Raw genomic sequence first — 15,825 nt, 5'->3', positions numbered from 1 at the left:
GCTTTGTCAAAGATGAGTTGGCCATACGTTTGTGGGTCTAGCTCTGGGGTTTCTATTCTATTCCATTGGTCTATGTGTCTGTTTTTGTGCCAGTACCATGCTGTCTTGATGATTACAGCTTTGTAGTAGAGGCTAAAGTCTGGGATTGTGATGCCTCCTCTAGCAGGATTTTTTTGGTGGAATCCTTTGGGTTTTCCATATAGAGTATCATGTCTGCGAAGAGTGAAAGTTTGACTTGCTCCTTACCGATTTGGATGCCTTTTATTTCTTTGTGTTTGATTCCTGAGGCTAGGACTTCCAACATTATGTTGAATAACAGTGGCAAGAGTGGACATCCCTGTCGTGTTCCTGACCTTAAGGGGAGAGTTCTCAGTTTTCCCCCATTGAGGATGTTATTAGCAGTGGGTCTTTTTTATATGGCTTTTATGAACTCAAGGAATGATCCTTCTATCCCTACTTTCTTGAGGGTTTTTATCAAGAAAGGATTTTGTCAAATGCTTTCTCTGCATCTATTGGGAGAATCATTTACTTTTTGTCCTTTCTTTTATTAATGTGATGTATCACATCGATTGACTTGCAGATGTTGAACCAGCCATGCATCCCAGGTATAAATACCACTTGGTCATGGTGAATAATTCTTTTAATGTATTGTTGGATCCAGTTGGCTAGTATCTTGTTGAGACTTTCTGCATCCATGTTCATCAGGGAAATTGTTCTGTAGTTCTCCTTTTTAGTGGAGTCTTTGTCTGGTTTTGGAATCAAAGTAATGGTGGCCTCATAGAATTACTTTGGAAGTTTTCCTATCATTTCTATTTTTTGGAACAGCTTCAAAAGAATAGGTATTAATTCTTCTTTAAATGTTTGATAGAATTCCCCTGGATAGCCATCCGGCCCTGGACTCTTGCTTTTTGGGGGATTTTTGATTACTAATTCAATTTCTTTATTGGGTACAAGTCTGTTCAAATTTTCTATTTCTTCCCATTTCAGTTTTGGTAGTTTGTATGTTTCAAGGAATTTGTCCATTTCTTCCAGATTGCCGAATTTATTGGCATATAATTGCTCATAATATTCTCTTATTATTGTTTGTATTTCTGCTGTATTGGTTATGAGCTCTCCTCTTTCATTCTTGATTTTATTTATTTGGGTCCTTTCCTTTTTCTTTTTGATTACACTGACTAGGGGGTTATCAATTTTGTTAATTCTTTCAAAGAACCAGCTCCTGGTTTCACTGATCTGTTCTACTGTTTTGTTTTGTTTTGTTTTGTTTTGTTTTGTTTTGTTTTGTTTTGTTTTGTTTTGATAGCAGTGATTTCTGCTGTAATCTTTATTATTTCCTGCTTCTGTTGGTTTGGGATTTTATTTGCTGTTATTTTTACAGCTCTTTAAAGTGTAAGGTTGTGTATCTGAGACCTTTCTTCTTTTTTTAGGAAGGCCTGGATTGATATATACTTCCTTCTTATGACTGCCTTTGCTGCGTCCCAGAGATTTTGGGCTGTGGTGTGATCAGTTTCATTGGCTTCCATGTACTTTTTAATTTCTTCTTTAACTTCTTGGTTAGCCCATTCATTCTTTAGTAGGATGTTTTTAGTCTCCAAGTATTTGTTGTCTTTCCAATTTTTTTCTTGTGGTTGACTTCAAGGTTCATAGCACTGTGGTCTGAATATATGCATGATATGATCTTGATCTTTTTGTACTTGCTGAGGACTGATTTGTGTCCCAGTATATGATCTATTCTGGAGAATGTTCCATGTGCACTAGAGAAGAATGTGTATTCTGCTGCTTTGGGATGAAATGTTCTGAATATATATGTTAAGTCAATTTGGTCCAGTGTGTCATTCAAAGCCATTGTTTCCTTGTTCATTTTCTGCTTAGATGATCTGTCCATTGTTTTAAGTGGGGTGTTGAAGTCCCCTATTTTTATGGTATTATTGCCAATGAGTTTCTTTATGTTTGTGATTAATTGATCTATATATTTGGGTGTCTGCTTGTTGGGGGCATAATGTTTACAATTGTTAGATCTTGATGGATAGACCCCTTAATTGTGATATAAAATCCTTCTTCATCTCTTGTTACAGTCTTTGTTTTAAAATCTACATTGTCTGATATAAGTATAGCTACTCTGGCTTTCTTTTGGTGACCATTAGCATGATCGATGGTTGTCCATCTTCTTACTTTCAATATGAAGGTGACTTTAGGTCTAAAATGAGTCTCTTGTAAACAGCATATAGATGGATCTTATTTTCTTATCCATTCTGTTACCCTATGTCTTTTGATTGGAGTGTTTAGTCCATTGACATTTACAGTGAGTACTGAAAGATATGAATTTATTGCCATTGTGTTGCCTATAGAGTTGGAATTTCTGGTGATGTTCTATGGTCCTTTCTAGTCTTTGTTGCTTTTGGTCTTTTTTTTTTTTTTTTCAATCTTTTCTCTCCTCAGAGAGTTCCCTTTAATATTTCTCATAGGGCTGGTTTAGTGGTCACTAACTCCTTTAGTTTTCCTTTTTCTAGGAAACTCTTTATCTCTCCTTCTATTTTGAATGACAGCATTGCTGGATAAAGAATTCTTGGCTGCGTATTTTTCCAATTCAGCACATTGAATATATCCTGCCATTCCTTTCTGGCCTGCCAAGTTTCTGAGGATAGATCTGCTGCAAACCTGATCTGTCTTCCTTTATAGGTTAAGGACTTTTTTTCCCTCGCTGCTTTCATAATTCTTTCCTTGTCTGTGTATTTTGTGAATTTGACTATGATATGCTTTATTGATGGTCGGTTTTTGTTGAATCTAATGGGAGTTCTCTGTGCTTCCTAGATTTTGATGTTTGTGTCTTTCCCCAGGTTAGGAAAGTTTTTATCTATGATTTGCTCACTTAAACCTTCTACCCCTTTTTCTCTCTCTTCATCTTCTGGAACTCCTATGATTCAGATGTTATTCCTTTTTAATAAGTCACTGAGTTCTCTAATTCTTATATCATGCTCTTTTGCCTGGATTTCCCTCTTTTTTTCTGCTCCATTATTCTCCATATTTTTTTCTTCTATATCGCTGATTCACTGCTCTGTTTCATCCATCCTTGCTGCCGTGGCATCTAATAGAGATTGTATCTCAGCTATAGCATTTTTTAATTTCGACCTGACTAGATTTTACTTTTTTAAATCTCTGCAGAAAGGGATTCCATGCTTTTTTTCAACCCCAGTTAGTATTCTTGTTATCGTAATTCTCAATTCTAGTTCAGACATCTTCCTTATATCTGTGCTGATTGAGTCCCTGGCTGTCGTTTCTTCCTGTTCTTTCTTTTGGGGTGAATTCTTTCTTTTTGTCATTTTGGAGGACGAGAAAGAATTAATAAAATTAAAAATTAGAATTAAAATTAGAAAATTAAAACAACAAAAAAATCAAATAAAGGAAGCTTGATCCTAGATGTGTTTTGGTCTGGTTGTTGAAAAAAGCTTAACAGAATAAAGAAAGGGAAAGAAAAGAAAAGAGGGGGAAAACATAAAAAGAAAAAGAAAAAAAAGAAAAAAGAAAACGATTTAAAAAAATTTTAATGTATACAATAAAATGGAATAAAATGAAATGAGAAAGTAAAACAGAATAAAAAATTCACAAAAAATACAGTTAAAATGTTTTTTAAATCTTTTATAAAAACAGAAAATGAAAATAATTTCTTTCTCTTTCTCTATCCAAGAATAAGAAAAGAAAAAGAGAAAAAAATGAATAGATGGACCATCAAACAGAATGAAATCTGAATGAAATTACATCCAGTTTGCCCTAGAAGCCAAACTAGGAAGCACTTTATAGTACATACACTCAGCAGGGGCAGAGACTTGTGGTCATTCTCTAGGGCTTGGTTGGCACAGTTAGATTGGGTTTGGTGTAATGGCTCTGTTCTCCACTAGGTGGTTTGCTTAGCTTATTGGGGTGGATTGGTGTGGCTCTAGTGTCTGTGTATGTGCAGGCGAGGGAGAGGTTAACATGGCATCACACAACTTTGCAGTCTGTAGCATCAGAACTCTGTGCTCTCACCAACCAGCCATCAGGCACCCTTCTTTGTCTCCAGCTTCCATCCCCTCCCCACTTCTACAATGTCGGTCACCAAGTCATCAGCCGGCCATGTGGCACCTCTCTCCTGAATTTTATCTCAGATGGGGATGTGTTTCCAAACCCGTCACTTCTGAGGGCCCTGTGGCTTGGGCCCCCTCCAACCCTCTGGGGGAGGGTCTCACCAAGCAGTGGCCTGGTACCAGCTTGACCCCCAAGGAATGCTCATGCAACTGCACTGCAGAGGCCCAGGGACTGTGTCCAGATGTCAGTCTGCCCCAGAAAAAGTTCATGCAATCATGTAGCAGCAGCGGTTCAGAGAACTATGGCAAATCAGAACACACAACTGGCACCCAGGCTTCACTGCACCCTAGTGTCCTTGTTCCAACACTGGCAAATGTTTCTGTTCTCCAGGGTCTGCTGGGACCTTTTCCCATGGGAAAGCTGCATAGCCTCTACCAGATGTCCTCTCAGCAGGAGAACCTCTCTCCCCATGTGGCCCAAGGACCCCGAGGACCTCACTGTCTGCTCCTGGGGATTCACCCTTCCCACCAGAGCATGGCCAGGTATTGAGCTGTGGAATTTCAGACTCTGCACTCCCCTGTTTATAGAGTTCTAATGGCATTGAAACTCTCTCCTTTTTCCTTTCTCCCTTCTTGTTCAGATCCTTGTGGGTGCTTCCACTCTTTCTCTTTCCCTCTAGCTGCTTTTGGGGGGAGTGCTTTTCTTGTACTCTCCCCCCTCTGTCTGTCCTCTCTCCACAAACAAAAACAGCTCCCTACCCTCCATGGCTTCTCTCTCCCCCAGTTCACTAATCCACCGCCACATACCTGCCAAGTTCTGTGGCAGGTATTCTATGCAGATTGTTGTGTTAATCCTCAGATCAATTTTCTAGATGTACAAAATGGCTTGTTGCTTGTCTAGTTGCATTTCAGGGATGAGCAGAGAACTTCTATGCTGCTCTGTCATCTTCAAAAAGATTAAGTTTTGGGGTGCCTGGGTAGCTCAGTCAGTTAAGTGTCTGACTTCAGCTCAGGTAATGATCTCACAGTTTATGAGTTTGAGCCGCGTGTCGGCCTCTGTGCTGAAAGCTCAGAGCCTGGAGTCTGCTTCAGATTCTGTGTCTCCCCCTCTCTCTGTCCCTCCCATGCTCATGCTCTGTCTCTGTCAGTCTCTCAATAATAAACGTTAAAAAAAATTAAAAATAAAGATTAAGTTTTGAGGGAAGTAAGGACAATGGTGGACTGTGAACTTTGAGTTCAGTTCTCTTGTGGTGTATAAAAAAACTACTTTACTTGTCCTTTGATTCTCTGTTGATTTGCTTACCAGATTAGTATTTATAACGACTGTGGAATTATTGACCCCTTCTGGGTTGTGCACCAAAAAGAAGCAGTAAGTACCTTATATACTTTTCTTCCATTACCTCCTGCTGAAGGAACCACTGAATTTTCTATCTTCTTTGCATTCCAGCATTATGTATTTCTTTGGTTAATATGAGAAATTATTTTGTCTCTGCCTCTGGTAATTCTACAGCAAATGTTCTGCTCAAACCTTAAAGTAGTCTCTCTTATCAACCATTTTTCTTCCCTACTCATTTCCAACCCAGACTATTATTTCTCAGGAGAAATGGAAAAGAGAGAGAGAGAAGGAAAAGAAAAACGCAAATAATAGTGAACTTCCGATTAATAAGTTTAGTCTACTTCATTGTGAAATACTTTGCTAAATTGGAAAGTCTCCATTCTCTAGTCTTTAACACAACCTTCCAAGGAAAACAGTGGTATTATCCAAACTGTGTATTAACAATTAAGAATCTTTTTTAAAATGATGTACGCTCCAACCCAGTAACAATTAGCTCCCTCTAGTGTCCAAATTATAGTCTCTAAATACCATTTCCTATTAAAAAGGATCTAAAACTCCTTGGAGGAATAGCTGATTCCAGGCCTGGAAAAACAAATGTTAAGGTGAGGGGTTTGCCTGGATAGCTCAGTTGATTAAGCGTCTGACTTCAGCTCAGGTCATGATCTCGTGGTTCATGAATTAAAGCCCTACATTGCACTCTGTGCTGACAGCTCAGAGCCTGGAGCCTGCTTCAGATTCTGTGTCTCCCTCTCTCCCCACCCTGCCCACGTTCACGCTCTCTTTCTTAAAAATAAACATTAAAAAAAGAAATAAATGTTAAGATGAGTCTGAAGTATCTTGTGCCTGAAAGCAAGGAAGGTATCAAAGACTACTGGTGGTGTGTTAAAATCATACAGGAGCGACAGCAACGCAAGATGACAGCCACCACGGGCTCGGGAGTAAAAGTCCCTTGCAATTTTCGACTGTTGGAAGAACTGGAAGAAGGCCAGAAAGGAGTAGGAGATGGCACAGTTAGCTGGGGTCTAGAAGGTGACGAAGACATGACACTTACAAGATGGACAGGAATGATAATTGGGCTTCCAAGAACAATTTACAAAAACTGAATATACAGCCTTAAAATAGAATGTGGACCTAAATACCCAGAAGCACCCCACTTTGTAAGATTTGTAACAAAAATTAATATGAATGGAGTTAATAGTTCTAATGGAGTGGTGGACCTAAGAGCTATATCAGTGCTAGCAAAATGGCAGAATTCATACAGCATCAAAGTTGTCCTGCAAGAGCTCAGGAGCCTAATGATGTCTAAAGAAAACATGAAACTCCCTCAGCCGCCTGAAGGACAGTGTTACAACAATTAATCAAAAAGAAAAACCACAGGTCCTCCCCCTACCCCCTCCCATTTGATTTAAGCAGTCTTCATTTTTTTTCACAGTAGTAAATTTTCTAGATACGTCTTGTAGACCTCAAAGTACTGGAAAGGAAGCTCCCATTTAAAGGCAATTTATCTTAAGATACTGTGAACGATACTAATTTTTTGTCCATTTAAAATATGTAAGTTGTGCTATAAAAAAAAATCATACAGGAGCCAACTAGAAAGGGATCCCAACTTACCAAAGATGGAATAATTTGAATATCAATAAGAATAATGACTGCAATGATTTGAATACTAAAATGTATTCTTTAGTTACCTTTGGAAGTTGCTAGGGCACTGAATCATTACTCTGAAAATTGATAAATAACAGTAAGCATCACACTTCTATCCTGTCTTGGGGCACTCAGTAGGTTAAGTGTGACTTTGGCTCAGGTCATGATCTCATAGTTCATGAGTTCAAGCCCCACATCCAGCTCTCAGCTGACAGTGTGGATCCTATTTGGGATTCTTGCTCTGGCTTCTCTCTCTGCCCCTCCCTGGCTCACGCTTTCTCTCTTTCTCAAAATAAATAAGTAAAAATTTTAAAACGAAACAAAACTCCTGTCCTGTCTTCACTGTATAGACTATACTTAAAGATAGTGTGGGAAAGTTATTTATAGAAGAATCATTACTAGGGGCACCTGGGTGGCTCAGTCAGTTACATGGCCAACTTCAGCTTAGGTCACAATTTCATTCGTGAGTTCAAGCCCTGTGCTGGGCTCTGTGCTGACAGCTCAGAGCCTGGAGCCTGCTTCGGATTCTGGGTCTCCTTCTCTCTCTGCTCCTCCCCTATTTGAGCTCTGTCTGTGTCTTTCTCTCAAAAATAAATAAACATTAAAAAATTTTAGAAGAATCATTGCTAATGAATGGTAAGGAAGTGACAGAATTTTAAAAGTCAACATTTTGCAACCTCTAATGAAACAATGGGTTTGGCAACTATGTAGGTAAACTTGCATATAGAAGATTATCTAATCACTACCACAACTCTAAAAGAAAGGCACTCTAATTATTCCTATTTTACCAACAAGGTTAAATAACCTTGCCCAAAGGCAAATTGCTTTGAACCAAGGCACTCTGACTCTGGCTTGTATTCTTCAATATTTCATTATACTTTTTCTTGAACATAATAGGAAACCAATGAAGGAATTTGAGAAAGGGTGATATTCCCACGTGTAGGAAGATCACTCTGATTTGCAGGTGGAGATGAATTGCAGCAGGGATAAACTTGAGGCAGAAAGAGTAAAATGTTATTCATTCATTCACTCATTCATTCAATAAACATTGAACATCTCCCATGTACCAACCACTGTTCTATGTACTGAAAATATAGGAATGACAAAATACAGAAAAATACCTGCTTTCATAGAGTTTATGCTTGGATGAGGAAAGACAGTCAATAGACACATAAATACATAATATTTATAGTATGTCAAATGGAAATAAATGCTATGGAGAAAAATATAGGTGAAGACTGGGAAAGAGAGTTCTGGGAGAGGTGTTATACTGTAATTTTAAATAGGGAAATCAGGATGGCTTCACTGAGAATGTGAATCTGAAAAAGACCTGAAGGGATAAGCCATGAGGATATACTGGGGAAGAATGATCCAGCCAAATACAACCCCCCAAACAGGACTGTGCCTACAGTGTGGAAAAACAGTAAGGAAGCCAGAGAAGCTAAAACAGTAAATGCAGGGGAGAACTATAAATGAGGTCAAATGAAGAGGCAGATCTTACAGGATCTTTTGGCCAATTAAAGACTTTGACTTTTGCTCTAACTAATATGAAAAGCCACTGAGGAGTTCTGAGCACAGGAATGATATAATCTTTTTAAAAGAGCTTTATGAAGATATAATTTACATGTCATAAAATTTGTCCTTGGATAGTATACAACTCAGTGGTTTTTAGTATATTTACACAGTTGTACAACAATCACCATTACTTAATTTTAAAACATTTTCATTATCCTGAAATGTATCCTGAAATGATCAATCATCCCTTTCTTATGCCCTCGCCTCAGCTCGTGGTAATCACAAATCTAATTTTTATCTTCATGGATATGCCTATACTAAACATTTCATATACATGGGATGAGAGAATATGTGGTCTTTTGTGACTGGCTTCTGTCACTTAACATAGTGTTTTCAAGGTTCATCTGTGTTGTAGCATATCTCAGTACTTCATTCTCTTTTATTGCCAAGTCATATTCCATTGTATAGATACACTATGTTTTGTTTATGCATTCATCAGTTGATGGCCATTTGGGTTGTTTCCACTTGGTGGCTACTTGAATAATACTGCTGTGACCATTCTTGTACAAGTTTTTGTACGGATATATGTTTCATTTCTCTTGGGTATATACTTAGGAGAGAAATTGTAAGGTCACATGGTAACTCTGTGTTTAACCTTTAGAGGAATGGCAAAACCGTTTCCCACAGTAGTTGCACTATTTTACAATCCCACCGGCAATAATTGAGGGTTTCAATTTCTTAAACTTATCAACAGTTGCTATTGTCTGTCTTTTTTATTTTAGCCGTCATAGTGGGTGTATTGATTTTCTTGTAGTTTTTTTTTTAATTTTTTTTAATGTTTATTTATTTTTGAGACAGAGAGAGACAGAGCATGAATGGGGGAGGGTCAGAGAGAGGGAGACACAGAATCTGAAACAGGCTCCAGGCTCTGAGCTGTCAGCACAGAGCCCGACGCGGGGCTCGAACTCACAGACCGCGAAATCATGACCTGAGCCGAAGTCGGATGCTTAACCGACTGAGCCACCCAGGCACCCAATTTTATTGTAGTTTTGATATGCATTTCCCTAATGACTAATGATGTTGAGCATCTTTTCACATGCTTATTGACCATTTCTATATAGTCTTTGGGGAATGTAAAATCAAATCCTTTGCTCATTAAAGAAAATAGGTTTTATTTTTTAGAGTTTTAGAACTGATTTAGAGCTATACAAAAATTGAGAAGAGAGCACAGAGTTTCCATCTACCCAGCACTTAATTTCCCCTATTATTAACATCTTACATTAGTATGATATATGTGTATGTAATGATTCAATATTGATATATTACTATTATATATTTATTCCATAGTTTTTTCAGATTTTCTTGGTTTTTACCTAAGTTTTTACCTTTCCATTCTACGGTATCACCCAGAATACCATATTACATTTTGTTGTCATGTTCTTAGGCTGTGACAGCTGCTCAGACTTTCATTGTGTTTGATGACCTTAACAGTTTTGAGTAGTACTGGTCAGGTTTTAGTAGGATCTTCCTCACTGGAATTTCTCTGATGTGTTTTTCATTATTAGACAGGGGTTGTAGGTTTTGAGAAGGAATATCACAGGTGTAAAATGTCGTTTTTGTCACCTAATATTAAAGACAGATATCATTGACATGATTTATGACTGGACTGTTGCCTATTTTTGAATTGGGTTTCTTTTTATTTTTGAGTTGTAAGAGTTCTTTATGTATCCTGGATATGAGTCTCATATCAGATGTATGATTTGCACAAATTTTCTTGCATTCTTTGGTTGTCTTTTCACTTTCTTTTTTTTTCTTTTTAGATTTTTTAAATGTTTATTTATGAGAGACAGAGTGCAAACGGAGTAGGGGCAGAGAGAGAGGGAGACACAGAATCCTAAGCAGGCTCCAGGCTCTGAGCTGGCAGCACAGAGCCTGACGTGGGGCTCAAACTCATGAGCTGTGAGATCATGACCTGAGCCAAAATCAGACGCTTAACCTACTGAGCCACCCAGGCGCCCGGTCTTTTTACTTTCTTAATGGTGTCCTTTGAAGCACAAAAGTTTTTATTTATTTTATTTTATTTTTTTAATATATGAAATTTATTGTCAAATTGGTTTCCATACAACACCCAGTGCTCATCCCAAAAGATGCCCTCTTCAATACCCATCACCTACCCTCCCCTCCCTCCCACCCCCCATCAGCCCTCAGTTTGTTCTCAGTTTTTAAGTCTCTTATGCTTTGGCTCTCTCCCACTCTAACCTCTCTTTTTTTTAAAGTTTTTATTTATTTATTTTATTAAAAAAAATTTTTTTTAACGTTTATTTATTTTTGAGACAGAGAAAGATAGAGCATGAACGGGGGAGGGTCAGAGAGAGAGAGGGAGACACAGAATCTGAAATAGGCTCCAGGCTCTGAGCTGTCAGCACAGAGCCCAACGCAGGGCTCGAACTCACGGACCGCGAGATCATGACCTGAGCCGAAGTCGGCCGCTTAACTGGCTGAGCCACCTAGGCGCCCCTAAAAGTTTTTATTTTTGATGAAGTCCACTTTATATATTTTTTTCTTTTTGTCACTTGTGCTTTGGTATGTATCTAAGAAGTCTTTACCTAACCCGAAGTCACAAAACTTTATGCCTACATTTTCTTCTATGATGTCATGGTTTGGCACTTATATTTACATCTTTGATCTATTTTGAGATAATTTTTACATATGATATGAGGGAGAGGTCCACCATTCTTTTGCATGTAGATATTCAGTTGCTCCAGCACCAGTTGTTGAAAAGACTCTTCTTTCCCCTTTGAATCATCTTAGCATCTCTGTTGAAAATCGGTTGACAATAGATATGAAGGTTTATTTTTGGATTCTCAATTCTATTCACTTATCTATATGTCTAAACTTATGCTAGAATCATGCTGTCTTGATTATAGTAGCTTTGTATTAAGTTCTGAAATTGGAAAGTGAGAGTCTTCCAACTTTGTACTTCTTTTTAAAAAATGGTTTGGCTATTCTGGGCCCCTTGAATTCCAATTGAATTTAGGCTCAGCTTCTCAATTTCTGCAAAGAAACCAGCTGATTTTTTTGATAGGAGTTGCACTGAATCTAAGTTTAGGAAGTGTTGTCATCTTAACAATATTAAGTTTTTGATACACGAACACAGGATGTCTTTTCATTTATTTAGTTCTCTTAATTTCCTTCAACCATGTTTTATAGTTTTTTAGTTACAATTCTTATACTTCTTTTGTTAAACTTATTCCTAAGTATTTTATTATTTTTGATGCTTGTAAATTGTAAATGGAATTGTCTCCTTTTTTTATTTTTTGTATTTTTATTTATTTTTTGAGAGAGAGATAGAGAACAAGTGGGAGAGGAGCAGAGAGAGAGGGAGACAGAAACCCAAGCAGGCTCTGCACTATCAGCGCAGAGCCTGATGCAGGACCCAAACCCATGAACTGAGAGATCATGACCTGAGCCAAAGTCAAGAGTTGGACACTCAACTGACTGAGCCACCTAGGCACCCCTGGAATTGTCTTCTTAGTTTTATTTTAAGATTGCCCATTTGCAGTGTATGGAAATACAATTGATTTTTGTATATTGATATATCTGTAACCTTGCTAAATTCAATGATTAATTCTGTGTGTGTATGTATTCTGTAGGATTTTCTACACAAGATCAAATCACTGCACATTAAAACGTTTATTTCTTGGGGCGCCTGGGTGGCATAGTCAGTTAAGCGTCCAACTCTTGGTTTCGGCTCAGATCATGTCTCGTGGTTCGTGAGTTCAAGCCCCACATCAGGCTCTGTGCTGACAGCTCAGAGCCTGCTTGGGATTCTCTCTCCCTCTCTCTCTGCCCTTCCCCTGCTCGATATTGTGTGCTCTCTCTCTCTTTCAAAAATAAATAAACTTTTTTAAAAAATTAAATTTTTCATCTAATCTGAATGCTTTTTTAATTTCTTTTTTTTTAATTGCCCTGGCTAAACATCAAGTACAATGTTGAATAAAAGTGGTGAGAGCATGTACCTCGTCTTGTTCCTGATCTTAGGGGAAAATTATTCAGTCTTTCACTATCAAGTGTAGTGTTAGTTGTGGGTGTTTGTAGATGCCCTTTATAAGATAGGTGGAGCTCCCTTCTATTCCCAGTTTGTTCTGTGTTTTTATCATGAAAGGTCACCTTACATTTTATAATAATTTTTTTTATGTTTATTTATTTTTGACAGAGAGAGACAGAGCATGAGTGGGGGAGGGGCAGAGAGAGAGGGAGACACAGAATTTGAAGCAGGCTCCAGGCTCTGAGCTGTCAGCACAGAGCCCAATGCAGGGCTCGAACTTACAGAGTTCAAGATCATGACCCAAGCCGAAGTCGGATGCTCAACCGACTGAGCCACCCAGGTGCCCCTGGTCACCTTACATTTTAAATGGATTGGAGTAGAGCAAGGTCTAAAGCAGGAAGACTGGTTAGGATGCTATTGTGACAATCTAGGTGAGAAATGATGATGGCTTGCAGTTTTCCAGGCAAAAAGTGATTTAGCAGTGTAGGAACTAACCAGTGGTAATCAGAATAACAAGAGATGTTAAGACAATAGAATAGATACGGGACGCCTGGATGGCTCAGTCAGTTAAGGGTTTAAGCGTCCTACTCTTGACTTAGGCTCAGGTCATGAGCCTAAGGTCAGTTTATAAGGTCAGTTTATAAGGTCAGTTTATAAGTCAGAGTTCCACATCGAGCTCCATGCTGACAGTGTGGAGCCTGCTTGGGATTCTGTTCCTCTCCCTCTCTCTCTGCCCTTCCCCTGCTCACTCTCTCTCTCAAAATAAATAAATAAACTTAAAAAAAATTTTTTTAGAGGGGCTCCTGGGTGGCTCAGTTGGTTAAGTGTTGAACTTGGGCTCAGGTCATGATCTTGCAGTTCATGAGTTCCAGACTCATGTAGGGCTGGCTCTGTGGCTCAGAGCCTGGAGCCTGGTTCAGATTCTGTGTCTCCCTCTTTCTTTGCTCCTCCCCGGCTTGCACTCTCTCTCTCTCTGTGTCTAAAATAAATAAAACATTAAAAAAAAAAGATAATAGAATTGGTAACTCTTTGTGACAGTTGAATGTAATATTGGGCATAGTAGATGTCCTGCCCAGATCTTCTTTACTAGGCTGATATGGGTATTGGCTGATAATGGCTCACAACTGCACTTCTCTTTTTATTTTTAAATTTTATTTATTTTGTTATTTATTTGTCTGTTATTTATTTTTAAGTAAGCTCTAGGCCCAACATGGGGCTTAAAACTTGCTACCCTGAGATCAAGAGTGGCATGCTCTACCTACTGAGCCAGCCAGGTGCCCCAAAGATTCTGATCCTTGAACTGCCCACTGGGAGTGAAAAGTTCTCTCTTTGGCATGATGAATTCAGTTATTTATTTAAAAATTTTTTTCTTTTAGTTTTTATTTTTTGAAAGAAAGAGAGAGAGCGCACGCGCAAGTGGGGAAGAGGCAGAGAAAGGGGGAGACACAGAATCTAAAGCAGGCTCCAGGCTCTGAGCCGTCAGCACAGAGCCCAATGTGAGGCTTCAACTCAGGAACTGCAAGATCATGACCTGAGCTGAAGTCAGATGCTTAACTGACTGAGCCACCCAGGTGTCCCATGAATTCAGTTATTAATGGAAGCCATATATTAAGCTGTTAAGATTGACTATGATAATTGATCCTAAAAGTTTACCAAGCAAATTGCAGAAGGTCTTTGAAGATAATGAAAATATTGTGGTTAGAAAATAAGTCCTCAAAAGTGACGTTACTTTATGGAGTAATGGAAATAATTTATATCTTGATTGTGGTAGGCTGCATGACTTTATACTTCCAATGCCATCTGAATGTGCCTGGCAGACTTTCAACTTCAGGAAGCATAACTGATCAAGGGCATTACCTGCTGGGTCCAGAAATTCATCATCCTATTTGAACCAATGCTACATTTCAACGGGCTATTCCCAGACAATGACTGGGAATATTAAGGCAGGTCCATTGCGAAAGTTTCTCTGAAGGTCAATTTTAGCTCAAAGATTCCCAAAATCCTTGCCTGTTGATCTTTCTTTAGACTTCCTAGAATTCAAGGAATAGAACCTTTCTCCTTCTTTTGCGCACTCTGGGTCAGGCTTGCATTGTGATCAGATAGTTCTCCTAGCCTTTCTTGGCTCTCTCCTCATTTCTACTATGTGTTGCCCCTCCCCCCAAATCCTTGCATGTTTAATCTTATATTGGCATCTGCTTTATGGATAACCTGGACTAACACAATGCATTTGTCAAAACTCAGAACTGCTGGGGTGCCTGGGTGGCTCAGACGGTTGAGCGTCTGACTTCAGCTCAGATCATGATCTTGCAGTTTGCAGTTTTGAGCCCCGCATTGGGCTCTCTGCTGTCCTTGAAAAACCAGCTTCAGATCCTCTGTCCCCCTCTTTCTTTGCCCCCCCCCCACTCACTCTCTCTTAAAATAAACTTAAAAAAAAGAACTCAGAAGTGTATACACAAAAAGGATAAATTTTACTCTATGTAAATTATACCTCAATAAACTCGACTTTAAAAAATGTTAGTTTTAAACATTTATCAACAGCAGGTGAATCATGACTGTTCTTCTCCACTCTACTTCAACCATTTAGAACTGCTGAAATTCCACATCACACAATGACCACATCCACCCAATCTTACAATTTGCTTGCTCAGTTGCTCTCCAAATCCAGATGTCCTGGTCTCAGGGTTAGCTGGAGACACAAATGACATAAGGACTTGTTTATGTAAGCTTACATACATATTTTACTTGTATCATGTATGTTTACAACCAACATACGAGGAAAGGGTGAGAGATCAGGGCATGAGAGAAGAGTGCCTAAACTAGACAGACAAACTGGCCCTAAAGTTTGCTCAACAATTGTTTGCTCAACAATCTGATCTTGGGAACACACCTAGTTCTTTAAGGATTCAAAAGACTGAACTCAATTTGACTGGGTGTTTTTACATTCCAGTTAGCTAACATACAGTATTATCTTAGTTTCAAGCATACAATATAGTGATTCAACACTTGCATATAACACTCTGTGCTCACCACAACATATGCACTCCTTAATCATCACCTATTTAATTCTTTCCCCCACCCACCTCCCCTCTGGTAACCCTCTGTGCTCTATAGTTAAGAGTCTGTTTTCTGGCTCATCTTTTTTTTTCTTTGTTTGTTTTGTTTCTTAAATTCCATATGTGAGTATACTCATATGGCATTTATCTTTGTCTGACTTATTTCAC

The 15,825-nt window shown here is 38.6% G+C and overlaps 1 pseudogene; it reads left to right on the top strand.

Annotated features, from left to right (window-relative positions):
- Positions 1–6,214: 6,214 nt before the first annotated feature.
- LOC101093034 lies at positions 6,215–6,755 on the top strand (annotated as a pseudogene).
- Positions 6,756–15,825: the final 9,070 nt, after the last annotated feature.

Source organism: Felis catus, chromosome C1 (assembly GCF_018350175.1).
Source record: "Felis catus isolate Fca126 chromosome C1, F.catus_Fca126_mat1.0, whole genome shotgun sequence".
Taxonomy (NCBI): Eukaryota; Metazoa; Chordata; class Mammalia; order Carnivora; family Felidae; genus Felis; species Felis catus.
The sequence above is the reverse complement of the archived record's forward strand: the minus strand, read 5'-3'. Positions and strand labels throughout refer to the sequence as shown.